Source organism: Panthera tigris, chromosome B2, assembly GCF_018350195.1.
Source record: "Panthera tigris isolate Pti1 chromosome B2, P.tigris_Pti1_mat1.1, whole genome shotgun sequence".
NCBI classification, from domain to species: Eukaryota; Metazoa; Chordata; class Mammalia; order Carnivora; family Felidae; genus Panthera; species Panthera tigris.
In genome coordinates this window covers 141,478,728-141,504,700 of record NC_056664.1, presented here as the reverse complement: position 1 = coordinate 141,504,700, position 25,973 = coordinate 141,478,728, and the positions used below count along the sequence as shown (strand labels likewise).

The following is a 25,973-nucleotide window of genomic DNA, read 5'->3' as shown; positions in this document are numbered from 1 at the left end:
AAAGTAGGAGATGCCTAGCATGGGGGAAACACAAGAAGCCAACAGGAGAGCAAGGCTAGGATTGGCTAGAAAGGATGCCAACCCTGAGTGTGACAAGGAAAGACCTGGACGGGCAGAGGACAAGAGGCATAAGTTTATTTCCTAATAATAAAGAGACCAACCTGAATTTAGGAAAGTAGTTCTGAAGGATGACTGGATGATAAAGAACACAACGCTTGTATGTACCACTGATTTAAAAAGATACTTCAGGAATATAGTACTATATCTAATATACAGAACTTACCAAAAAAAAAAAAATCATGACAAGCACACAGATCCAAAGTTAAATCAAATTCAAGTAGGAGATAGGGCAGAGGACAGGAGAAAGGTAGGAAATAGGGCAGTGGAAAGGAGGAGAGGAGGAGATATGGCAGTGGAAAGGATGTACAGGAAATGAGATGAAGTAGAGATTCCATTATTGGAAACAAGCTACCAGTTGTGCTGTGCTACTGGGAAGATTCTGAGCACAAGCGAAATCACGTCACGTTCTACATCAAGGAGCTGTTTCACACAGGAATTTGGTTATACAAATTGGGGAACAAATGGACCATCACCAAAGGCTTGGAAATACTTATTATTCTGATTCAATTATTACTGAATTCAAGATTTTTTATTATTATTTCCTTTTACTGTAACAATAACCATATGTAGGAAAGTTACCAGTTAGCAAAATAAAGTTCAAGGAAGCTAAATAAGGACCCACCATCACACTACCACATCTTAGCACCTACAGATGCGTATCTCCATAGATTTTCATGTAATATAACATTCTGTATATGAAATAGTTCAAAGAATTCTAAACTGAGAAATAGTGGATATGAAATGGGGTTCATCAATAAAGGTGTCTGTCTGGGTCCTGTGAGTTCTACATGTCTGCTTCCCACAAGTGTGGTTACACTAACACTAACAAGAATGAAAAGCATCAGGGAAAACTTAGTAAATTCGGAGTACTGTTGAGTAGGTATACAAATAAAACATGAGAAAATATATGGCATGAGAAAATACACCACAGAATTTAAATCTCCACTGTGCTTCTATCCAATCAGTAGAGCAACATTTTTTCCCAGAAAAGAGTGTTACCTCAAATAATAGACACTGGGTAGCAGGAAAAAAGGGTAATGATGCAAATCTTCCCTTAAACCACATTTCATTAAGGGCTATAATCATAGCTAGAGATAATGAACATGACTCTTGGGCTCAGGCAATGATTTATATCACCCAGGTTCTCAGAAGGGATTCATAATCGTTTTACCAAAAGCTTTGTTTTTGAAAGAAGCAGATTAGCTCTATTTCCTTCAACTTCTTACACCACAATCTTAATATCTTAAATAAAATAGTATTTATACACCTAAATTTGGAAATAATCAGCAAGGCCAGGATGAAATAAGAAAAACTGACCAGAACTAGCAGGGAAAGAAGCTTAAACTCAACATACTTAATGACTAATGAATATGTACTTTGTTTTAATGAATGTATTAAAAACATGACTCTCTCCAGAAAAATATTTAATTCACTTTATAAAAAGCACATACAAAATAAGTAAGATTACTTATCAACTTATAAAACAGACTTTCAAAAAGGAGAAACAGTTAAGAAAACAAAGACAGTAAAAATGTTAACAGTAAGCACAAAAAACTTGGCCTTAAGTATGCTTGCAATAAAGACAAAAGGGGACTGAGGATGGCTTATTCTTAGAAATGAAGACATTGTCTAGTTACCCAGGAAAGACAACCTTTCCCTAGTACTGAGTTCTGAAAAAATGTCAACATTAAAGTACCACAGTAGAGCCATCAAATGATGGAAAGGATAGTGTCTTTAACAACCTCACACAAATGCAGAACAGGATTTATAATTATTTCCAATAGAAAGCAAGAATAAAGGTTTGAGGTTAATGGGTAATTCAGTAAAAGCAACAGTTGAGGGCTAGGATAATATGGTCCAAAATGTACTATAGATCAAATAGACGGAGAACATGTCCTTCCCATTGTTCCTAAAAAGGATGATTCTCAAACTAGTTCATCAAGACTAATGGCCCTAAGGTATATACTCCATCACCCTGCCTTCCTCTGTTTACCTATGAAATGTTGCCACCTGTCCCTGTCATCCTTTTGGGCTGATGAAAGAATAAAAGCCAGGATGGGAAAAAAGAACTCAGTATTTAGGCTTGTCCTATACATAAGGAAATTAAGGCAGGGATTTCAATCTAGGAGCCCAAAGTCTGAATTACCTCTCTCAGATACCAGTAAAATGCATGGAAACAAAGGAGATTGTTTCTTTCTCCTTTTGCCTTTTTGAATATCCTTCCCAGAACATTCCCAAGCTGAGGCAGCACAACCTGGCTGTGGGGGATAAGTTCAGGAATCCTCCGGGCTTACACCAATGGGTTAACAAGGCATACAGAAATACAAAGCCATAAAATGCTCACACCAGAGTTTGGGTAAACCAGATGGCACTCCAAGAATAGGGGGGTGCAAAGACACCCCGAGAATAGGGAGGCACCTCAAAATGGGGGGGAGGGAGATGAGTCCCCAAAAATAGAGAGAGAGGCAAAGGCCTGAAATAGAAATGGCGCAAAGGTGCCCAATACATAGGAACAGCAAGATTAGATACTCAGGGTGAAAGCACCCCAAGTTTAGTACTATAGCAGAAAGCTGCTTTCATAGGAGAATAGAGCCAGGGTAGGTAAATTGGTGGATTGGACTATGGACCACTGCACTGCAGGCAAAGCAGCCCAGAGCAGAGGTGGTTAACAAAAGAAAAGGTGGCTTATTAACCATGAGGTTATTCCCCCTATCTGTCTCATCCCCCAGGCTGGCAAAGATAAACAGGCACGGTGCCTCCTGTCTGCTGTTAACAACCATCTACCCATCTGCTCGGCGCCCGGATTTTGTTTTATATTGACCCAAATCCCAAACGCTGTATATCTTCAAAATCCCCTTTTCCCCCTCACGTCCCCCAGTTAATGTTCCTAGTTTGTCTCTTTGTACATGCCCATCACGTTTGCAAGCCTTCTGATCTGAATAAATACAGGGCAAGGGGCTCTTGTCTTTCTCCCGGATATTACCCATCTCTCATTTTAATCCTGCATCGGCTCTTTTGCTGGCCAAAAGAGAACTTTACACTTAGAGTCTACAACACCTGGCCCCATGTGATAATCCACTTCTCTCCTAGTCACTTACCCAAAGAATTAGGAGCACGAAGGATTCAAAGTGGCTATTTTCTCTCAGACTTAACGTATCTGTTGCTGTTTCTTTTTAAATAAAATGTTTTTTAAATAAAACCCAACTAGGGGTGCCTGGGTGGCTCAGTCAGTTAAACGTCGACTTCGGCTCAGGTCATGATCTCACGGTTCATGGCCTAACAGTTCAGCCTGGGCTCGGCACTAACAGTTCAGAGCCTGGAGCCTGCTTCAGATTCTGTGTCTCCCTCTGTCTCTCTGCCCCTCCTCTGCATGCTCTCTCTCTCTCTCTTTCTCTCTCTCTCTCAAAAATAAACATTTAAATAAAACACAACTAAATCCATTTACCCACACATCTGGCCATCTATTCATTCACTGAACAAACACCTAACTGCCCTACATCTTAGCCTCCATGCTAAGCAGTGGAGAAACTATGAATCAAACATACCCTTGACTTTCCAATTTAGATGACAAACGACAGTGTTTCTCCCAATTTAAACAGTTCAAATGTGTACTGCACAATAAGAATACACCTTTCAAATACCATTACAATGTAAGATTGTCTCCTGCAAACCTGAAGATGGCTCAAGGCCTCAAATAAAAATATCTCCAATTAATCACCCAACTCGGGCCACCTTCATAAGGCCAGCTGGGCTTTGTCCCCAAAGCCAGCAGGGACTGAGCCAACAGTTTTCATAGATACAGAGGCACTGAGGGCCATTTAAGTGGGAAATCAAACTGTGCAGGGGGTTCTTCTAGCCATGGTTTTCTCCTTTGGTGTGAAGTGGTTTTTAACTTCACTGAAGAATTTTTATAAGAACTTGGGTCTTCAGAATAAAAATAAAATCTACCTTCAGGCAGTCACTTATTCTAAAATGCTAAGAAAATGGATTCCTAGTCAAGAAAATGAAGAAAAGATTATTTTAAATAAGCAGGGAGGGTAAGGTAAAAAAAAATGACCAGTATTAAAATATCAAAAATAAAAAAGCAATAACCCCCCCAAAATACAATGGCATAAAAAGCATATTCACTAAATTAGTCATTTTATAATGTCTAAGGTTTCCTTTCTTCACACACATTATGTTAGTCTTGCCTCCACAAGACTGATGTCATACTACCGTTCTAAAAATTCACACTGAGGCCTTTGAACCAACATTCAAGTTCATAAATAAGGAAATGAAAAAAGAATATATAAGAAAAACAGGCCATTTTCCTACTGAATTGTAAATTTTGATTCCCCAGTTACTGCAAAAGCCAAACTCTTACAACTACTGCATTGTACCTCCTGCCCATCCATGTAGTTAACACCACACATTAGTCTGGTCATAAGGAGGCATCACCTGACAACACCATTCTGAAGTAACAGCCGTACGATCTAGGGAACGACTTTCTAGGCAGAGAGGTTCACATTGCTAAATTCCAAGCGAAGTCAAGTATCAAGTGTTCACAGCTGTCTGCTTTGCCTGAGAAGCCCTTGGAAGAGAATGAGTAGGTCTGCTGTAGGCCTCAGTAAGAACACAGGGAGGCCCACACCATTCTAGGGACAGGGGAAGAAGACAGGCCAAGGATACTGTCCCAGTTATACTAGTGACAAGTGACTAGGCTGGGACAGGGATATCACCCATTTTCTTTTCTTTTTTGTTACAATTATCTGAAGTTAGACACTGAGGAAGTCATTTGAAACTAATTTTTGCACAATTTAAGCCATGTGTTAAAGACTCCTCATGCATACAGACAGGGTATCATACACTTAGGCTAGAAGTATTTTCTAAACATACTACTACAAACTCTGTATTATTATCTTCCCATGACATTAAGATCATAACATAAAAGAGAAGGGAGAAGAATATATCTTTCTATCAGACCTGAGGTTATCATGGAAAAATATTAAAGTAGTTTATATGTATTGTTAATGGTATCTCTTTAAAGTTTCAACTAAGTGGTAGAAAACATATCCAAAATTTAAACTCTTAACAATTATTAATTGTTCTACATTATCTACATTATCAAAAACCATGTCCAGTCCTATGAACACTACCCACCCCAGATCACCCCAGAGTCTGTGTAAAGGAAAGATGACTTCACCCACCCTAATACAGAGACTGTGATTTATGTCTGAACCTCTTAACACAATGCCCTGCAGGCAGTGGAGCTTCCAGAAGTATTTGTTCAATTTGATGTTTAATGCGGGGGGGGGGGGCGGGGATCAGGATCAAATAAAGACTCACTGACATCTATTACAAACAAAATAAAGTAATAAAATAGGTAAAATGATCAAGAAGAAAAAACTCTTGCTTCCAGAGCAGCTGTTCTTTTAAACCCATGATATAAAAATTTTCTCCAATTAAACCAGACAAAAAGGTTACCCAAGTAACATTTCATTTTTTCCCAAGAAAGACCAAAACAGAGGTCTTCAAGATTAAGCACTTCAATCAAGTCAATCAACACAAGCTAAAACACCATCTTTTAGTTCTAATAATAAAAGCATCTTCTGGATAGTGCTGGGTCGTTTACATTCAAAGTAAGAGGCCAAAAAAATCTATTTTATTCTTGATTTCCCCTCCAAACACTCCAAAACAGACTGTATCAAAGCAACTGAAGGAAACGGTGAGGTGCTGAACTTGGTTCTTTCTTCACAAAGCTGCACTGTCAATACAGCTCACTGTATTATATACCAAGGCAGGACACCTTTAAGAGTCTCAAAGGAGCTGTGTAAATAGACCCTACGCCATTCCCCTAACACTGCGTCTGAAGCAAATACGGTGCAGTCCACCTGACTGACAATCAACAGATTTAAGACCCCTTCAAAGCTCTGTCACTCCACACCAGGAATGAGGAATTTAACACTAAACGAAGGGAGCCCACGCTTGCCTCTGCCTCTTGCCAAGAAGGTCCAACACAAACTAGGGCCCCAATATCAAAGGAAGTGGGGAGAGATGCAGGAATCAGGTGACAGGGCTGACAAGATGGTATGTGAGTGAAGAAAGCAGAAGTCAAGCTTGAGATGGCCCAGAAAGACCGCAGAGATTACTGCTTCCAGAAAAAAGAAAAAAGGAGTATTCCTGGTGCCCACATACCTGAGACAGTTGCAGGAAGGAGTGACTAATTTCAGGCCATCTCAGGATATCTGCATTGTGGAAGTGCACTCTCCACAGCCTGAGAATCATCCTAAGACGTCCTGGCAGAAGGTCTGATATTCAAGGTGCAGAGTGACAGCTTCCACATAAAAGCCAAAAGTACTCTGCAGGCCACCAGAAGGTCAGAGTGACCAAGCCTAGTGTGACACAAGAAATGAAATCCTACACAACCCACACTGAGCTCCCCACAGAGGATACATAGGGGTAGCTATTATTCTTGCCATGGTAGCCAAGGCCAATCCTTGCTTCTTGACCCAGCACAAACTTCCCCAATCAATCCATATACTAGCTGGCTAAAGTCTATTTGTCAATGGATTTTTCAGAACTCTAAGTAATTCTAAAGAGGTAATGTTGTTAAGTACTATCACTGCTATACAGGTTAACCCATAAAAGTCATTTTAACCCACAATGTACTTATAACACCAACAGTACTTTCCTCAATAATGCTCTTTACTGTCTATGAAGAATCTCATTTCCCCGACCTCCCTGACTGAGGGGCTGTTAAAGGTGATGTTCAGAACCAGGAAAAGCCAGGCAAACAAACACGTAGATTCTAATAACTTAGGCCCTGCCTATTTGCACAACAGAAACACCTCTGTACACTGGCAGAGGAGAAAGTGCTGCTTTCCACCTATCACTTCCCAGTTATTCCAAATTAAAAAGCACAAACACTTGGGAAGGGTATCCCAGGGCACAAGTGCTGCAAGTCGGGACCATCGAGCTGGCTTACTGCTACCTCTCTATGCCATGAGCTTAGGACCAGAGAAAAGCTGAAGCAGTCACTAATTAGGGTCGTGTTTACCCTTCCGTTGTCAACTAAGAACATACTGTTTTTGTTGCTTTAGAAGAAAGGTCTCCCTAGTTCATTACAGTCATTATTCCTACTCAGTAAGAGATAATATGCTCCAATTTGAAAAGTATGTGTGAATGGCACACTCCTACACCTCCTAGCAGGGGCCCATCCACATTCAATACTTTCACAGACACAGAATGACAGTTCCTTGGAAGTCACAGGGTCTTAAATAAGCTGATAATTTATTGTCCTCCACAAAAGAACTACAAACAAGATCTTAATTAATTTGCTAACAGTTATGGCCTGTTTACTAAAATTAGCCCAAATTCCATCATTTTGCTTACTACAGGAATTTGCATAAGGCACATTTCCTTGGACCCCATCCTGGGAGAATTAGTACTGAGGAAAGTAAAATTGCCATTAAAGTAGTTGTACATCTAAGGTGGCTCCAGAAGAGCTGTCCCTAGGGACAGTGACATAGAGCTGCTGAGGGACAGAGTGGGCATAAAGAGAGAGAAAGAAAAGTTGTGACTGTGGCCATCCAGATGTCTCAACTTAGTGCTCAATTTGTACACCAATGCCAGGAGAAACAGAGCTGGTGACAGTCGGATTGGGACCTTAAAGGTCACCTTATCCAACGGCCATTCACAGGTAGAAATACGGCCAAAAACTCAGAGGCTCAGCTCCTCACCATGGGTGAAAGCACTCCTGCCTCACTTCCTTCCACTGCCCACAAAAACGTCAGCACCACCATGCTTGGCAGCAGGGGTCTCCCAAAGGTCAAGTTCTGTGGTGCATGAAAGATGGGTAGGGGCACCTGGGTGGCTCAGCTGGTTAAACATCTGGCTCTTGATTTCAGCTCACGTCAGGATTTCACAGTTTATGAGACCAAGTCCCATGTCTGGCTCTGCACTGACAGTGTGAAGTCTGCTTGGGATTCTCTCCCTGCCCCTCCCCTATGCACTCTCTCTCAAAATAAATAAACAAGAAGGAGAAGAAGGAGAAGGAAGAGGAGGAGGAGGAGGAGGAGGAGGAGGAGGAGGAGGAGGAGGAGGAAGAGGAAGAGGAAGAGGAGGAGAAGGAAGAGGAGGAGGAGGAGGAGGAAGAGGAGGAGGAAGAGGAGGAGGAGGAGGAGGAGGAGGAGGAGGAGGAGGAGGAGGAGGAGGAAGAGGAGGAGGAAGAGGAGGAGGAGGAGGAGGAGGAGGAAGAGGAGGAGGAGGAGGAGGAGGAGGAGGAGGAAGAGGAGGAGGAAGAGGAGGAGGAAGAGGAGGAGGAAGAGGAGGAGGAAGAGGAGGAGGAAGAGGAGGAGGAGGAGGAGGAGGAGGAGGAGGAGGAGGAGGAAGAGGAGGAGGAAGAGGAGGAGGAAGAGGAGGAGGAAGAGGAGGAGGAAGAGGAGGAGGAAGAGGAGGAGGAAGAGGAGGAGGAACAGGAGGAGGAACAGGAGGAGGAACAGGAGGAGGAACAGGAGGAGGAACAGGAGGAGGAGGAGGAGGAGAAAGATAGATGGGAAGGGCTAAGAGTAAAGTAACAGAAAACGCAGATGTAGATGTCCTGGGACTCTTATAGTCTGTGTGGCCCAGAAGTGGAGGAACCGTGCAGACATTCTATAACCCAGCAGTGAGTTGTGTGCCAGTGTGCAGAAGAATCAGCCTTTCTAGAACTCAGACCACATCACCTGAAAAAGTTAGGGAAAAGTTAGGTTTCTAGTGCAGCCTAAAATTTAACCTATATTTATTTTTTTCAACAAATAATTACTGAGTTCTAGCCATCTGGGAATTTACATTCTAATGGGGGAACAACAGCAAAAGGAAAGAGACAAACACTTAAGGTTCTTGCCCTTGGGGGTGAGGGCTGTGCAAAGGAGAAAACAGCCCTGTGAGGGGTGGGGAGGGAAGGTCCTCTGACAAGGGACAGCAACACAGACCAAAGAAGCGATGGAGCAGGGGTGTATGCGGGACAATGAGGCAGGGAAGACTGGCACACACGAGGACGTGAAAAAAGACCGGGGGGCCACAGAGCAGAAATCGAAGGGCTAGGACGAGGTTTAGGCGGGGCCCTGTCGGCACAGAAGGGAGCTCATCTCTATCTTGACGGGGCGGGGCCTCTGAACGGTACCAAGCAGCAGACTGAAACGGTCCAGCTTTCACGTCAAGACTGCCGGATGGGGACAGAGTGAAAGCGGAAAGGACAGGCAGGAGGTTGCAGCGATCCAGGGGCGAGGCGATGGTGCCTGAAGGAAGCTGCTCACTCGTGAGAGGGAGGAGAGAGCAGCCTGGGGCTGAGCTGTGGAGTTGGAACCAACAGAACTTCTGAGGAACTAGATGAGGGAGCGGAAATGGAGGCGTGGCTGCCTTGTGTGGGAAAAGGGGATAATCACACTAAAATGAGGTGTTGGCACGGCCCACACTCCGTCTCTGCCGAGACTGTATTCCCACTTACTAGCCGAGGGGCCCTGAGTGCTGTGGGAAGTAACTTCGTCTCTCTGCTTCAGAGTCTGACATTACCAGTCAGGAAGAGTAAGAGAATCTACCTCACGGATTTACTGAGAATCCAATGAGTTAGTATCTGTAACATACTTAAAACAGTGCCTGGCACACAGTAGGAGCTATACAATTCTATTCTTATTACTATTCTCATCACCTACTTCATGGTACTGTTGTTAGGACTAAATAGACTGAGTTTAAGGAAGTGCCTGGCACATTAATTCTCTCAATAAACGTCGGCTCTTATTGCTATCATCATGAATGATTCCCAGTCGGTGGCAATAATTGAGGTGAAGAACAGAATGGAGAGGGGGCTGCTGTGAAAAGGTCCAGAGGGCCTGTGGAAGAGGTTCCATTTGGTGTGTTAATTCTGCAGTGTCCATGAGGCATTCAAATGTCTAGGTCAAGTGTGTCGCTGGACATGAATCTGAACCTCAGAGGAAAAGTCTGGAGTTGAGATATTAACTTAAGAGCCATTCACATAAAAATGAGTTAACTACAGAAAATGGTGAGCTTGGTGACAAGGAAGATTAAGGTGGAGGAAAGAAGATGGTCTAGTGGTGAACCCAATGGAACCCCAACATCCCAGGTCAGGCCTGGGTGGAAGAGGCAGAAAAAGAGACTGACAAAGAACCGTGCAGAGGAGGAGGAAGGCCAGCAGACATTGGGTCCTAACAGCTCTAACTTCTGAAAGGTCAAGTTGGATAAACACACTGGAAGGAGCCACATGGAGATTATCAATGATCTTGACGAGAGCATTTTTAGCACCTTACATATTCATTTCAACTCTACCTTTCATTTACAACACCATAAAAGAACATGAGTCTCAAGGGTGATGTACAGTGAGGAAAACTCTGACCTCAGAGTCAAGAGACCAAAGTCTAAGCTTCAAGTCTAAGGGTCTTGGGTAAGTCCCTCAACAAAAAGGGTGTCCATTCCTCCACAGGTAAAATGACAAAATTGGACCAGATTCCCAAACACAGGTCACAGGCTCTCTATGTGTCTAAAACCTGCTAACCAAAGTACATAGTATTCTCAGTATTTAAAAGGTACTGATCGCTCCTTAGCCATTTGGCTAAGATCAAGTGTAAAATGTGCTAAGAACCATGCATCCGGTGCTCACTTCAGCTGCACGCACACTAAAACGTGTACAATACAAAGAGTGGCACGGACCCTGCACGAGGATGACATACAAATTCATGAAGTAGCCCATGTTTAAAAAAAAAAAAAAAAGAACTACGCATCTACCTCGGGTACAGTTCCACAAACAAAACTGTCACATTTGTTTCTGGCTGAAATTATAACTGAGCGTGGCAACATCTGTGAAGCTGGGAAGCAGCCATGGTTAAGAAGGGAGACTCTGGAATCTGAATGCCTGACTTCAAATCCCAGCTCCATCACTTACTGCCTGACAAGAGCCGTGCTGTTAAGCTGCTCAAGGCCTAGTTTCCCACTCTGTGAAGTGGGGATTATAACACTGCCTACCTCACAGCGTAGTGGAAGGTTTTAAACGCATCAGTCCTTGAAAGACCTCAGCAGAACTCTCCATTGACCTTCCTCCTCCCTCTTGACTGCTCTTTGTCAACCTCCTCTGCTGGCTCCCTACCATGGCCTGACCTGGGATTCTCAGACCCTCTTCTTCTCCATCTCTGTCCTCTCCCTCGCTAGGCTCATCATGAAGCATACAATTACATACTGAATAAACAGGAGCTATGAATGCCATTATCTTACAATAAAGATCCTAACTTATTAAGATCACATTTCTGGGGGCAATGAGGGAAAATAATAAAAAGAAAAATATGATGGTGAAAATGCTGGTGATCCCTGGTAACTCCCAACTCAAAAATTCTTCAGAAACACACGTGCCATCCTATTGCATGAAACGCAGTACCTTCATTAAAATCTACTTCATTAATATAAGGCTTTGTTCCCTACTAGACACTATAATCTCCCTGATGGAAGCATACCCATCTGACTTAGTGACAGCACCCAAACAGTAACTAGTGAACAAATTTCTCTTGGTACTTACTCCCCTTAACTCCTAAATTCCACTCCTGAATTTCTAATTTAAAAATTAAAGAGTCTAAAATTTTTTCTGCAAATACTTTTAAAGGCTCCACTGCACAGGTGCCCCATAAATGCTTCCAAGGCCCTATACCCTGCCCCCACCCCCACCACATACCCTTTGTTTCATCACAAGCAAATTCTACAAATTTTCACATGTGGCCTTCCGAAAAGTTTCTCCAGGACAGATTTAATCTCAGTGCTTTCTAACTTTTTGAACTTATTTATTTTGAGAGAGAGTGTGTGTGTGTGTGAGCATGAGTGGCCGGGGGAAGGAGAGAGAGGGAGAGAGAGAGAATTCCGATAAAGGGCTCGAACCCACAAACCGCGAGATCATGACCCCAAGTCAAAATCAGGAGGTGGATACTGAACCAACTGAGCCACCCAGGTGCCCCAGCACTTTCTAACTTTAAAACCCAACTTTTCAGAACATTTTGCTTTGGGAGGATAGTTATACTTGAATCAAAGCTACCCTTTCAAAATTTCTAAAGGGCAAACAAACCCCACAAACTCTGAGCTACCAGAGACAAAGCATATGTGAGACATTTCCCTGCCCATCCTCCTCTTAATTGACTCATGACACGACACTGAGGAAGCTGGACCAAAATAGCTACCCACCTGACCAAGATTCAAATGTTTTCTTGATTACCACACAATAAGCAACAATTGATTAAAGAAAAAAAAAACAGCAAAAACTACTGAAAAACTGCTTATATTAAATGAACCAATTACAGTTTATGTTTAAAAGAAGCTGGTATATACACTGCGAGGCAAAGTAAAGGCAGCCTCAAAAGCTATCACATGAAAGCACAATGAAGGCTGGGATAAATTAGCTCTAATTCATGAGACACGTCATCAGTGAAGGATTCAGAATTTCAGGAAGAAATTTTTGAAAGCTTAGGAAGACTTTAAAAAAGGGCAAGCATCGGGGTGCCTGGGTGGCTCAGTTGGTTAAGCGTCCAGCTTCGGCTCAATTCATGATCTCACAGTTTGTGGGTTCGAGCCCTGAGTCAGGATCTGTGCCGACAGCTCGGAGCCTGGAGCCTGCTTCAGATTCTGTGTCTCCCTCTCTCTCTGCCCCTCCCCGGCTAACACTCTGTCTCTCTCTCTCTCAAAAATAAATAAACATTAAAAAAAAAAGTTGTTTTTTTTTTTTTTAAAAAAACGGCAAGCATCAAATCAATGGATGTTATATGTTAATTTTAGCTACAAGAGTCCAAAGTGAAGTGTGAAATGAGGAAAGCAGCCAAAGGACACTCATGCAAGAAATGTCCACGCAGTGCCCACCACAGCCCCAGGCACAGGGCTGGGGTTAGCACTTCGAAGTACAGGGAAGTCCCATCCCTGCCCTGAGGAGCTCCCCGCATAGTGGGAAAAGATGGAGGATAAACTTCAAGACTACTAGATAAATTCTCTAACCAACGGCCAACAAAGGGCTCTCAGGCAGAGCTAACAGAATCTTGATTGCATGACCGGTCCGTGACAACATAAAGCCAGTGAAGGATCTTTAACACCGTACGACAGCAAAGCAAAACAAGAAGATTTGGGGGCACCTGGGTGGCTCAGTCAGTGGGCATCCAACTTTCAAATTTGGCTCAGTTCATGATCTCACAGTTCATGAGATCGAGTCCCCCATCAGGCTCTCACTGACAGCAAAGAGGCTGGGGACTCACTCTCTCCTTCTCTGCCCCTTCCTTGCTCGCTCTCTCCCTCTCTCGCAAAATAAATAAACTTAAAAAAAAAAACACAAGAATTTATTGATAAAAATTATATTGACAACAATACCCATATAATGACATGGACGCAACTGTCTATCAACAGATGAACAGATAAGCAAAATGTGTACATGTACCAACAGACAGATAGACAGACACATACACAGAGGAATATTATTCAGCCTTAAAAAGGAATAAAATTCTGTAATGCTACAACAGAGATATACCTTGGAGAGCATTGTGTTAGTGAAATAAGCCAGTCACAAAAAGATAAATACTGTATGATTCCACTTAACTGAGCTACTTAGTGTAGTCAAAATCACAGGGACAGAAAGAATGATGGCTGACAGAGGCTTGAGGGATGGTGGTAATTGTTTAATGGATACACAGTTTCAGGTTTACAAAATGAAAACCGTTATGAAGATGGATGGTGGTGATGGTTGCACAACCTTATGAATGTATTTAATACCACTGAATTGCACACTTAAAAATGATTAAGATGGTAAATTCCATGTTATGTACATTTTATACTAAAAAAGTTTTTTTAATATCCCAATAATGGAGACTTTATTATAATCTAAGGCAAAATTAAACCAGGGTTCTACAGATATAGTGGAAGGCTCAGATCTGGGTGGCAATTTCAAGGGAGACTAAATGAAATTATACTGCCTAGTGCCTAGGTAAGGAAAAGGTCTTAATGCTACAGATTAAAGTAGTCAATAGATATGAATGCTCTATGTTTGACACTTGTTATGTAACTTCACAATTATTAGCCTTTTCAGAAACCCAGATTTTTTTTTTTCTACCTGTATCTCTCTACATAGAAACAAGAGAATGGGCTTTAGGAACACAGAACAAAGAATAAAGAAGCAAACCCTTCAAGACCATGATGGCCGTGTGGTGGCAGCAGTCAGGCACCGGGGTGTGCTGGCTGGGTCACACTCCTGAGCTGGGTGACATTTTGTGCCTCAAGTTTCCTATGAAGTAAAATCGTTGGGAGGAGTCAATAAACATACGAAAAGTACCTTGAATACCGCCTGCCACGTAGTTGTAATTGCTCAATAAACGTCAGACATTGCTGTTGTAATTTTATTTATATTCCACCCATTAAACATTTTTTTAAATTTGGAATAAAGTAAATTATTAAAAGAACGTGTAAAAACAATTATCACCCAATTCAACTTAAAAATTAAAATGGAACAGAGAATTATGGGGGGGGGGGAGAGTAAACTTATCTCTAATCAAAATTAAATCTACCAAAATCTTTGACAATTCCTGCAGAATGGCCTTGGTGTGATGAACCTGGAGAGACAGAAGGCATAGAGCAAGAACTGATGACTTCTGTACTACAAAGGACCCACTTTACATCTTTCTCCACATCTACAGCCTCCCTGTAAGACAGAAAAATCCCCATTGTACACATGATTAAACCAAGGCTCAAAGAGTTTAAGTTTATCAAAATTCACCAGGCTGTTAGTGACAGAGCTAAGATTTGATATCTGACTCCAAGCCCACACTTTTTCTACCAAACTGTGTTGTGAGGATTAACAACAGTAACTATCATTCTACACCCATGTTGCTTTGCAATAGGGAGGGAAAGTTGTATATAATTATTTGATGAGAACAAAACAATGCATGAAGCAAGGCCAACTCTGTTATGGACTCTAGAATTTCTAGAGGAAATGACAAATATCCAAACCCAAATTTCATGTTAAAATGACAGAACCACAGATTAGGAAAAGCCTTCCCAATACTCTGGTCACTCAACACTGGTGAGGATGTGGATAATGCACACACTCCAATTCTAGCCCTTCCAGAAAGCAATTTGGCAACAGGCAGAAAATAAGTAAAGCCAAGAGTGCTAAAGGCAGTCTGGCTAAGGGGATGATTAAGCCAAAGATGTCCACCAATAGTGTTACTCAACATCATTCTAGATTTTCCAGGAAGTGCATTTTGACAGGCAGAAGAAAGAAGTCATGTAAAAACGGGAAGGGCCAAAATCATCCTTAGTTGTAAATATTTTTCCATCTGAAAAACTCAACAGAATTGAATAAAATTAGTACTATTAAGAGAGTTCAGTAAAATGGGAAAAAATAATACATAAGAATAAATTACACACAAAACAACCTGCAGAAAACAGACTGGTACCACTGAGGGGCCACTGAGAAGTTTCTAAAAGACAAGGAACAGATGGGACTAGACTGACACAAAAGTACCAGAGTCTTAATTCAGCCAGGCAAAGGCAAGCACACCACTCTCCTTGAAAAGGCTTCAGACAACGGCTGTCCACGGTGGGCCAGTGAGGGGAGTGGGAATCTGGCCTGGCAGGACTGCCTGCACTACATGCACCAGCCAGGGAACACCACTCGGGTTAGCACTGGACCGCCACGGTGACGCACCGACCAGCAAAGGAGCGAGATTCCCCAAAGATCCAAAGACGTACCAGTGCATGGCCACTAACTGTGCACAGAGGCCTAACATAAGGGCAGCAGGAGCAGGAGTGGGGAGGGCAGGAGCTCCAATTCAAGAACCCTCTTCTGACCTCTCAGGGCCTACCCTCCCCTGTCTGACAAGGGTCTAAAAAGCAGGGAAGCCTGCCCTCTCCTCTGTATGAAGCCAGGCTGGCTTCTCTTATCACTTAGTTGCTTTGGTTTTCTAACTGTATGACATGTTGACATGCCAACCTTCATGCAAGATTTTTGAGGGCAAGACTTCCATCTCTCACTGTACCTCTGTGGTCAGACATGCCAGTGATTGATAACAATGCAAACAGGAAGAGATACCAGTTTTTCCCCAGCATGACCACTAGGTCGTGTAACTATTATAGTTTCAGAATTGTACATGTACCATTCCTGAAGATTGGTATGATCTTTTAATCAGCCCACAGACTCTTCATGAATACTGCCTTAAAATCAGCTCAACTACTGAAACATCAGTCATTTCTGACATCTGTAAACCAGTGCATTATGCTCTCACTGAGGCAACACTGCTGAGTGAGGTAAGAATTCTTTAGATGGTCCTTCCTCACTAAACTAAGGCATATCTATGTAAAATGCAGAGTAATGCATTTTATGTAGCATACACATAACTTCTTTTCATTTAAAAAATTAGCCTAAACTCAAACTGAGTAAAGAGCAAACAAAACTGAGCACAAGTGTCTGCATAATCCATTCAAAAGAAACAACTCACAAGGATCAAAAAGTAGGATATTTATCACCTATTTATTTTATTTTAAAGTAGCCCCAAATTAGAAGCAATCCAAATACCTTATAAAAGTCAAGCACTGAAGTATAATTTATATACTTGATGGAATATTACATTCTTCAAAAAAGTGTAATTACCAAAGTGTTCATTAACAGATGGACAAATAAACAAAGAGTGGTATATACACACAATGGAATATTATTCAGCCTTAAAAAGGAAAATAATTCTGATACATGCTATGTGGATGAACCTTGAAGACATACCAAATGAAATAAGCCACTCACAAAAAAAGACATATAATGTGTTAATTTCATTTATATGAGGTATCTAGAGTAGTCAAACTTACAGAGGCAGCAAGTGAAAGGGTGGCTGCCAGAAGCCAGATTAGGAGGGATGGGGAATTTTTTTTCATGTTTATTTATTTTTAAGAGAGAAAGAGAAAGAGAGAGAATGTGTGTGAGTGGGAGAGGGGCAGAGAGAGAGGGAGACACAGAATCCAAAGCAGGCTCCATGCTCCGTGCTGTCAGCACAAAACCCGATGTGGGCCTCGAACTCATGAACAGTGAGATCATGACCTGAGCCGAAGTTGGATGCTTAACTGACTGAGCCACTCAGGTGCCCCAGGATTGGGAATTCTTGTTTAGTGGGTAGAGCTTCAGCTCTGGAAGACAAAAAAGTTCTGGGAGATGGTGATGATGGTGATGGTGATGGTGATGGTGGTGATGGTGATGATGGTGATGATGGTGATGATGGTGATGATGGTGGTGGTGGTGGTGGTGGTGGTGGTGGTGGTGGTGGTGGTTGCAAAACAATGTGAATGTCCTTAATGCCACTGAAGTGTACACTTAAAAAAAAATTTTTTTTTAACATTTATTTATTTTTGGGACAGAGAGAGACAGAGCATGAACGGGGGAGGGGCAGAGAGAGAGGGAGACACAGAATCGGAAGCAGGCTCCAGGCTCCGAGCCATCAGCCCAGAGCCTGACGCGGGGCTCGAACTCACGGACCGCGAGATCATGACCTGAGCCGAAGTCGGACGCTCAACCGACTGAGCCACCCAGGCGCCCCTGAAGTGTACACTTTAAAAATAGTTAAAATGGGGTGCCCGGGTGCCCCTGAAGTGTACACTTTAAAAATAGTTAAAATGGGGCGCCCGGGCGCCCCTGAAGTGTACACTTTAAAAATAGTTAAAATGGGGCGCCCGGGCGCCCCTGAAGTGTACACTTTAAAAATAGTTAAAATGGGGTGCCCGGGTGCCCCTGAAGTGTACACTTTAAAAATAGTTAAAATGGGGCGCCCGGGCGCCCCTGAAGTGTACACTTTAAAAATAGTTAAAATGGGGCGCCTGGGTGGCGCAGTCGGTTGAGCGTCCGACTTCGGCTCAGGTCACGATCTTGCGGTCCGTGAGTTCGAGCCCCGCGTCAGGCTCTGGGCTGATGGCTCGGAGCCTGGAGCCTGCTTCCGATTCTGTGTCTCCCTCTCTCTCTGCCCCTCCCCCGTTCATGCTCTGTCTCTCTCTGTCCCAAAAATAAATAAAAAAAAAACTTTGAAAAAAAAAAATTTAAAAAAAAAAATGAAAAAAAAAATAGTTAAAATGGTGGGGCGTCTAGGTGGCTCAGCTGGTTAAAAGACCAACTCTTGATTTTGGCTCAGGTCATGATCTCATGGCTTGTGAGTTCAAGCCCTGCATTGGGCTCCAGGTGGAGCCTGCTCGGGATTCTCGCTCTTTCTCTCTTGGCCCCTCCTCCACTCAATCTCTCTCTCTCTCTCTCTCTCTCAAAATAAACATTTAAAAAATAAAAAATAAAAAAAATAGTTAAAATGGTAAATTTCATGTTATATACATTTTCCCACAATAAAAAAGCATAATTATGAAAAGCATATAGAAACATTAAAAACATTTATGCTATGTTAAATTTTAAAAAGCATACAGAAGTATTCATGGGTTTGATTAAAACTATGAAAAAATGTATATGACAAAAGGTTTCAAAAGAAAGCTCTGGTAAAGAGTCATAATAATGGTGGAGACTGGGCGATTTTCCTCCATTTTACAAATATACTATGGTATTTAGCTGTTATTTATGTAAACTTATAAAAACATGAAAAACTCGCACACTAGATATAATACCAAGAGAGCAAATCCATGGTGTCTGCAACCACAAAGCTCCCTTGTCTGCTACTTCTTTTTCAATTCATCCAATCCTAAATTTGGGGGGGAAAAAAAGGTTTTATAAAATACTTAATATTTGGGGGCTGAGTAATGACCTAAGAACTGGTAGGTAGCTCTGGGTGCACAGAGAGAATTTAATTTTCATTAAATAAACAGTTTCCCTCTTACTCTCATTTTAAAGTTTAAGAAGAAAGCCAGGAGAGGGGCACCTGGGTGGCTCAGTCAGCTGGGCATCTGACTTCGGCTCAGGTCATGATCTCACAGTTCGTGAGTTCCAGCCCCACATCGGGCTCTGTGCTGACAGCTCAGAGCCTGGAGCCTGCTTCAGATTCTGTGTCTCCCTCTTTCTATGCCCCTCCCCATTCACACTGTCTCTCTCAAAAATAAACATTAAAAAAAAATTAAATAAAGCCAGTATTTGCCTTACTTGAGCCAAAATTTCCTTCTTAGCCATTACTTTTAACCCACCTCAACTCTTTTTTTTCCTTAAAGTTTCTTTACGATACTGAGAGAGAGAGAGTATACAAACAAGCAGGGGAGAGGCTCAGAGAGAGGGAGAAAGAGAATCCCAAGGAGGCTCTGCATTGTCAGCGCAGAGCCCGACATGGGGCTCAAACTCACAAACCATGAGTCATGACCTGAGCCAAAACCAAGACTCAGATGCTTAACCAACTGAGCCACCCAGACGCCCCAAGCTACCTCAACTCTTTTGTGGAAGAAGTCCAGGGTCTAAGTAAGTAAATTAAGTTCTCATCAAATAAAATTTCTCGTAAGCTGGACAGGCAAGGAAGTGAAACAGGAATGAATGGGACCAGGAATCAGAAGACAGAATCTGGTTGGCTCTGCCGGTTAGTGGCAGGGAGGCCTCGAGCAGCACGCAGCTTCCCCAACGTCGGCTGCCCATCCGTATGTAAATGTGCAGACTATTTGCTCCACGCTTTACCAACAAATAAAAATCAAAAGTGATGTTCATAAAAATGCTCTGGAGAACGTAACATGCTTTATAAACTAAAAGGTGATACCTTGTCAAACTCACAATATTAACTTGATCTTTTTTCCTGTTGCCATATGGTATCACATGAAATTAGACCTTTCATATATGCTTTTCTGCTTTTACATTATTACTTCTTACTTGTCATTTTGAAGGCACTGAGTCTCCCCAGCCCTCAGAGCTCTGCATTTTTGATGAGAGAGGTACAGCTCAAGGCTTTCTATTTAAGATCTGACATTTCGGGGGCATCCCCCATGGTTTGTGAAAAGAAGCCCACAGAAGAAGAAAAGGTCAGATGGGATACAGAGCTTCGCACGACCTACATGCAACACTCCCAATTTTCATTCAACAGCAGGGCTCTTCCAGCACTATTTTAGAATACCACCTGGCTTTTAAATCATGTAAAGCAGTAACAAATGTTTCCTACCCTGTTGAAGGCAGGAAATTTCGCAGAGTAAGGAGCATGCTAGAGCAGCCGTCCAGAGGGTGTCTTCCATTGCAGCCATGTTTACTCAGGTGCTAATCATGCCCTTCCCCTTGTCCAAACCCCAGTAATACAGTATACTTCATACAACCTACATGTTCTGAAAAGGAAAACTGAGTTTTAATTTTAAATATACTCTAAGTCAAATGGGCAAAAAAAAAAAAAAAAAAAAAAAAAAAACTCTTTTACAACTGATGTACTAATAAAGCAGATCACATACATTTGGGAAGATAACAAACTAACACCTTTATAAATTCCTAAATTCTCAAATGGCACTAATTCCCAGAATTATGAGACCACTCTTTTCTTCACCTTGCAATCACTAAGTGACACTGTCAAATCTCCTTGGATTACTGCATATAGGTTCACAACCCACACAAAATATTCAATCCCAATAAATTCATAGAGGGCTCTCAAATTCATACAGGGGATCTGTGTGTGTAACCAAACAACTAAAAATGGAAACAGCTATTTTTCATAACCTCAGAAATCAGTGGAATACATGATCTGCCAATGACCTGGCGGCCCCCATGGGATAATTAACAGCAAGGATGGACAATCCACTGATACATCCTTTTTTAAATTTATTTTATTTTATTCCAGTGTCATTAACATATAGTGTTATATTAGTTTCAGGTGAACAATGTAGTGATTCAACAGTTCCATACATCATTCTGATACATCCTCATTTAAGTGAATGTGATGAAAAGTTAAAAGCGGATTTTAGAAAAAAAATTACACAAGGATTTTTTCTGATAGCAAGCTCTTCCTGTGCCTTTAAATTTTAATTTAAAATATTTTCTTTATTTTCAAGTTTTCAGGAATACCTTCCACATCAAGCTACCCTGCTTAAACTTTGACCACAATTTCTCAGAGTTCAAACAATCCTGATATGAAAACAGGTTATAATGCGTTTTACTAAAAAAGACATTTAATTTTAGAAAAAGCAATTTCAGAATCTGTTTAACAGGTTCATCTCCTCAACTTACAGGATTTTTTTTGTTGGTAACGGTAGCATCTTTTTGATGGTAGTGTCTTGTTTTGTTTTAGTTGACTTTACTGTTTAGTTTTCCTTTAAATTTTAATCCAAAGTTTATGCGGTTTCACAGTTTGGGTCCTTTCATAATTGCTAACAATTACAGAGTATCCCTGACACTTTTTGCAAATTATAGCAAGGAAATCCTTTCCGCTGAACCTCAATGACTTCTTCAACTACTCCATATCCTCCCACAGTTTACCATGAGTGTCAGTCACCATTTTCTATGATCACTCAGTTCTTCCCAGAAAATTCTGGAACACACGGAAAACACTCTCTCTAGACACTTGGTTTAATATGGAAAACACGAGTGTTGGTGGCCATGTCTGCCACAGGGACTGAGGAATAGAGGATGCTGGTCTGTGACAGAAGAGAAGAACTAGAAGCATTGAGGGAAGCTAAGAGAGGGGGCCAGAGAGAAGGAAAGAGCTAACAGGACATTCAGGGAGTGTCCCAGTCTCTGGGTCGCATCCGAGACCCAGCTGTATCCCTGCCAATATTGAAGTACACAGCTCAGAAAACTTCCACTAACTTCCCTTCTTCATGCAAGTTCAGTTAGGGCTTTTTTACTTATAACCCAAAAACCTCTAATAATAGAGGGCTCCACAGTCCCTTCTATTGACTGTTTTGAAAAAGGCAAGACAGAAACCTACAGGTGGGGGTGACTGGGTGACTCAGTTGGTTAAGCGTCCGACTTCAGTTCAGGTCACAATCTCACAGTTCATGAGTTCAAGCCCCATGGACAGCACAAAGCCGGCTTCAGTTTCTGTCCCCCTCTCTCTCTGCTCGTGCTCACGCTCTTTTTCTCTCAAAAATAAATGAACATAAGAAAGAAAGAAAGAAAGAAAGAAAGAAAGAAAGAAACAAACAAACAAACAAACAAACAAACAAACAAACAAACCTACAGGTGGTAGACTGAACCCAGCAGGGTCCGTAGCCAGAAGGCAACAGGTGCCACCCCAGACCTTGCTTCTCTGGCAGGAGTTACACAGGATAACTCCAAACACACACATCCTCACCAGGGCCACCACAGTTCAGCTCCTCTAGTTAACACAGCAAGTAATGCTACGTTACAGAAGTGAGCTGTTCTCTATTCTACACCCCTGCTTTAAGTATAAATCAGGAGACAAGGAGCAGCTCTCAGAATACCACCGAAAACCACTCTGCCTGGAAGTAGAGCCTCCCAGGGCAAGAGCAGCAAACCAAACCCAGAGAAATGGGGGCAGAGCACCTCGATTCTACTTCGCCAGCTCCCATACGGAAAGGAAGTATATTCCAGTTTAAAATCCAGAGGGATAGCACATTAGAAATAGCAAGCATGCTGATAATTTTTTATATGTATTTGATACAGGGAAAAGCAGCATTCACTATTTTTTAAGTACTTAGTGAAAACATCATGGTGGTCACACAATAGTATGAATATACTTAATGCCACTGAACTATATACTTATAAATGATTAAAACGATAAATTTTGTTACCACAATTTAAAACAAAAACAAAAAAACATGACACATTTAAAGAGTTACAGAGACAGACTGAACCCCTCAGTGGCAAACACCATGTACAGTGTTACAGGGGATAGTCATGTATGAATGTAATGTGTTTCCTTGCCATGGGCAAGTCAGCACAGAACTGAGACAGACTTGATGGTCAATCTGGGCAGGGAGGCAAAAAGAGCTGTGGTTTTTCAGGGCATGGGGGTGGGGGCTGTTGAACCCAAGCAGCCATCTCCTGAAATTAGTAATAATGAAAAATCACTCTACACAGTCTTATGTTCCCCCACCTCCTAATACCTGATCAGCGTGGTCTTAACATTACTAATTCCTAAGTATTTCAACATAAACTCCTCAGAAGTCACTGCTGGTTTCCTATCAGCCACAAACAGATGGCAACCCAGAAGAGTCCTGTTCCCATTATGCCAACTTGGCGGGAGGCTCACCTGCCACTACCTGAAACATGGATCCCTCCCACTTGTACACAGAAGGCTCCCAAACACAACTAAAATCCTGCCCGGATGCCCACTGATCAGCATCCTTAAAAGCATGGGGGGGAAGTCTCATTACAACTCCACTAATTAATAAGCATAGGGAGGGACTACATCACATCCTAATATAATTACAGGAACACCGCAGCCTCCATCACACTTCCACTCTACGGTTCAGGCAGCTTCCCCGCCTGCCTGCACTGGGACGTAATCCAGTTTTGCGAACATATCCATATGTATGAGAATCAGAACAGATCTTATTATATCAAACCTGGAGAAAAACCTTTGGAGATGCTAAAAGTTCAATTTCAGATATATTAATGTATCCTTAAAATTTTATTTACAATGGAAGTATCTATCCTGTTTTTGTAACCCCAACACAGATTTCTCACCTGCAATTTTTTACCTTAAATGATTCAAACCCTAAGAGAATGACAGACATTCATTCACAAATGATGCCTAAATTAAAAAACACGAAGCAGCGTGTGTGCATGTGCGCGTGTGTGTGTATACTGGCAAGGAGGAAGAATCTGGATTATTTACTTCATCCGATTCCAACCAGAGATGCTGTGTTTCCTGGATGTACTTGCTAATTGCCAGGGCCTTTACCACTGACTACTCCTTGCCTGCTCAAATCAAAAACTGACTCTTTGATATGTTAAGCCACGATTTTCTTTAGCAGGGGCAGCTTAACTATAGCTCACTGCCCTCCTGCCATATTTAAATCCTTCAATCGCTCTTCTTTTGCAATAGAAACCAAAATCTTTAAACATGGGATACAAAGCCCAACAGGAAAAGGAATCTCTCAGCAATGCCTCTGCATTTCCTCAAGGAAGCCATCTCTGATGTGCTGATTAGATCAAATTCTACCTTTATACCTTGTACTTCTCCTTCATGGTATGAATGAATGAATCAATCAATCCCCTGATCTGGTAGCTACTACATAGATTAGCATGTCTTTAGGTGTAAGTAACCAATAACCTCAACTCAAATTGCCTTAATCAACAAGGAAACTTATTTTGCATAACTCCAAAGGCAGGATGAGTGCTAGTCTCTGAGTAGTTTTCTCTGCTGTTTTTCTTGGCTCTGTCGTCTCCCGTGCACTGGCTTCATGTTCAGACTGTAGCAAAGTGACTAGAACAATTGTAGGCACCACATCCTGACACAACAATTTTCAGAAGAAAAGGACTATCTAGTGTGGTCATTTTAAGGTTGAGAAGTTTTCCAGAACCTCCTGGCAGACCACCGTCACATCTCACGGGCCAGGACCAGGTTTCTTGCTTACCCCTACAGCAATCACCTACAGAGAATGGACCCAACAGGAGTGGCTGTAACACATCAGGATTTACCCCCGTGCTAAGGATGGATCACTTTCTCTGCAGTCAAATGAGGACAAAGAAGAGGTCTAAACAAAACCCAATCTCATTACAAAGGAAGAAGGGAAGAAAAGATGTTAGACCATGAACTCAACAGGTCTGCTAATTATCAATCTGGAATATGTGCTCTGGTCACCAACATTAGACAAGACTGCCAACAGAAAACCTCCACCAGCCTCACCTGCAGTGCATCTATAAAACTGGCAGAACCACTCATCGGGTGCCTGGGTGGCCCAGTCGGTTAAGCGTCCGACTCTAGATTTCGGCTCAGGTCATCATCTCATCATTCATGGGTTTGAGCCCCATGTCGAACTGTCAGCGCAGAGCCTGCTTAGGATTCTCTCACTCCATCTCTGCCCCCTCCCCTGTGCACGCACTCTCTCTCTCTCAAAGTAAATAAATAAACCAAAAAAAAAAAAAAAAAAAAAAACTGGCAGGACCAGCTTGGAGGGGAGGCCACAGGGTGAGCAAAGGGATAAAAGAAAGACTGGTGGGCTGGTGCAGATTCAAGTCCCAAGACTTCTGATTAGCAGTTATGTGACAACAGTCAAATCCTTTGGCCTTGATTTTCTCATAAAATAAGAAAATATGTGCTTGCCATAATGTATAAGGTTGCTGCAAAGACCAAATAAAATGTAGGCATATGTGGAAAAATGCTTTGTAAATTAAGTATTATGCTTATGTAAGCAATTATTATTACTTCAATGGAAAAAAATCACAAGTCACTGAGAAAAATTGCAGGAAAAAAAAAAAAAGGCTGACTCCTATCTAGCCAAATGGAAGCAGTACAATCCACTAAAGGACATATGCTTTAAAAATTATATTCCAATTGGGGCACCTGGGTAGCTCAGTTGGTTAAGCATCTGACTTCATCTCGGGACACGATCTCACAGTTTGTGAGTTTGAGCCCTGCATCAGGCTCTGTCCTGACAGCTCAGAGTCTGAAGCCTGCTTTAGATTCTAGGTCTCCCTCTTTCTCTACCCCTCCCCCACTCTCACTGTGTCTCTCTCAAAAATAAATACAACATTAAAAAAAATTTTTTTTAATTATACTCCAATTAATTTACTTCTGGCTACGCTGGAGGCTTTCCAGTATGACTGACTGATTCTAACAGTTGGGATGGAATATAGCAATACTACAGAAAACCAAAGCCAGTGTCCTCCTTCTGCTCCTTCACTGATCTCTCCTCCTCAGGCCTGCACAGCCATCATGTTCTGACTGCTTTCTAGACAGAAAGGGTGTGTTTTCCAAGTCAGAAAAGGTTAAGAAAATTTTAGCATTTTTACTTAGAAAGAAGGCTGATTCCAATGCACAAGA

General features: G+C 42.0%; 1 protein-coding gene and 1 non-coding gene across 9 annotated transcripts in view; one reads left to right on the top strand and one right to left on the bottom strand.

The window, feature by feature from the left end:
• Positions 1-25,973, bottom strand: part of TULP4 (TUB like protein 4) — a 242,377-nt gene that overhangs the window by 202,652 nt on the left and 13,752 nt on the right. For 5 of the 8 annotated variants that reach the window (XR_006217979.1, XM_042987421.1, XM_042987428.1 and 2 more), the window contains one exon: positions 20,202-20,358. The exons of 2 other annotated variants lie outside the window; for them this stretch is intronic. The gene's annotated coding sequence lies outside the window, so the exon portion shown is untranslated. Of the gene's footprint in view, positions 1-14,284; positions 14,472-20,201; positions 20,359-25,973 lie in introns of those variants that run through there. One more of the 8 variants, XM_042987427.1, reaches the window with a different exon arrangement.
• LOC122238936 lies at positions 10,746-10,849 on the top strand. The gene has a single exon (XR_006218075.1). It is a non-coding gene; the product is annotated as a U6 spliceosomal RNA (small nuclear RNA).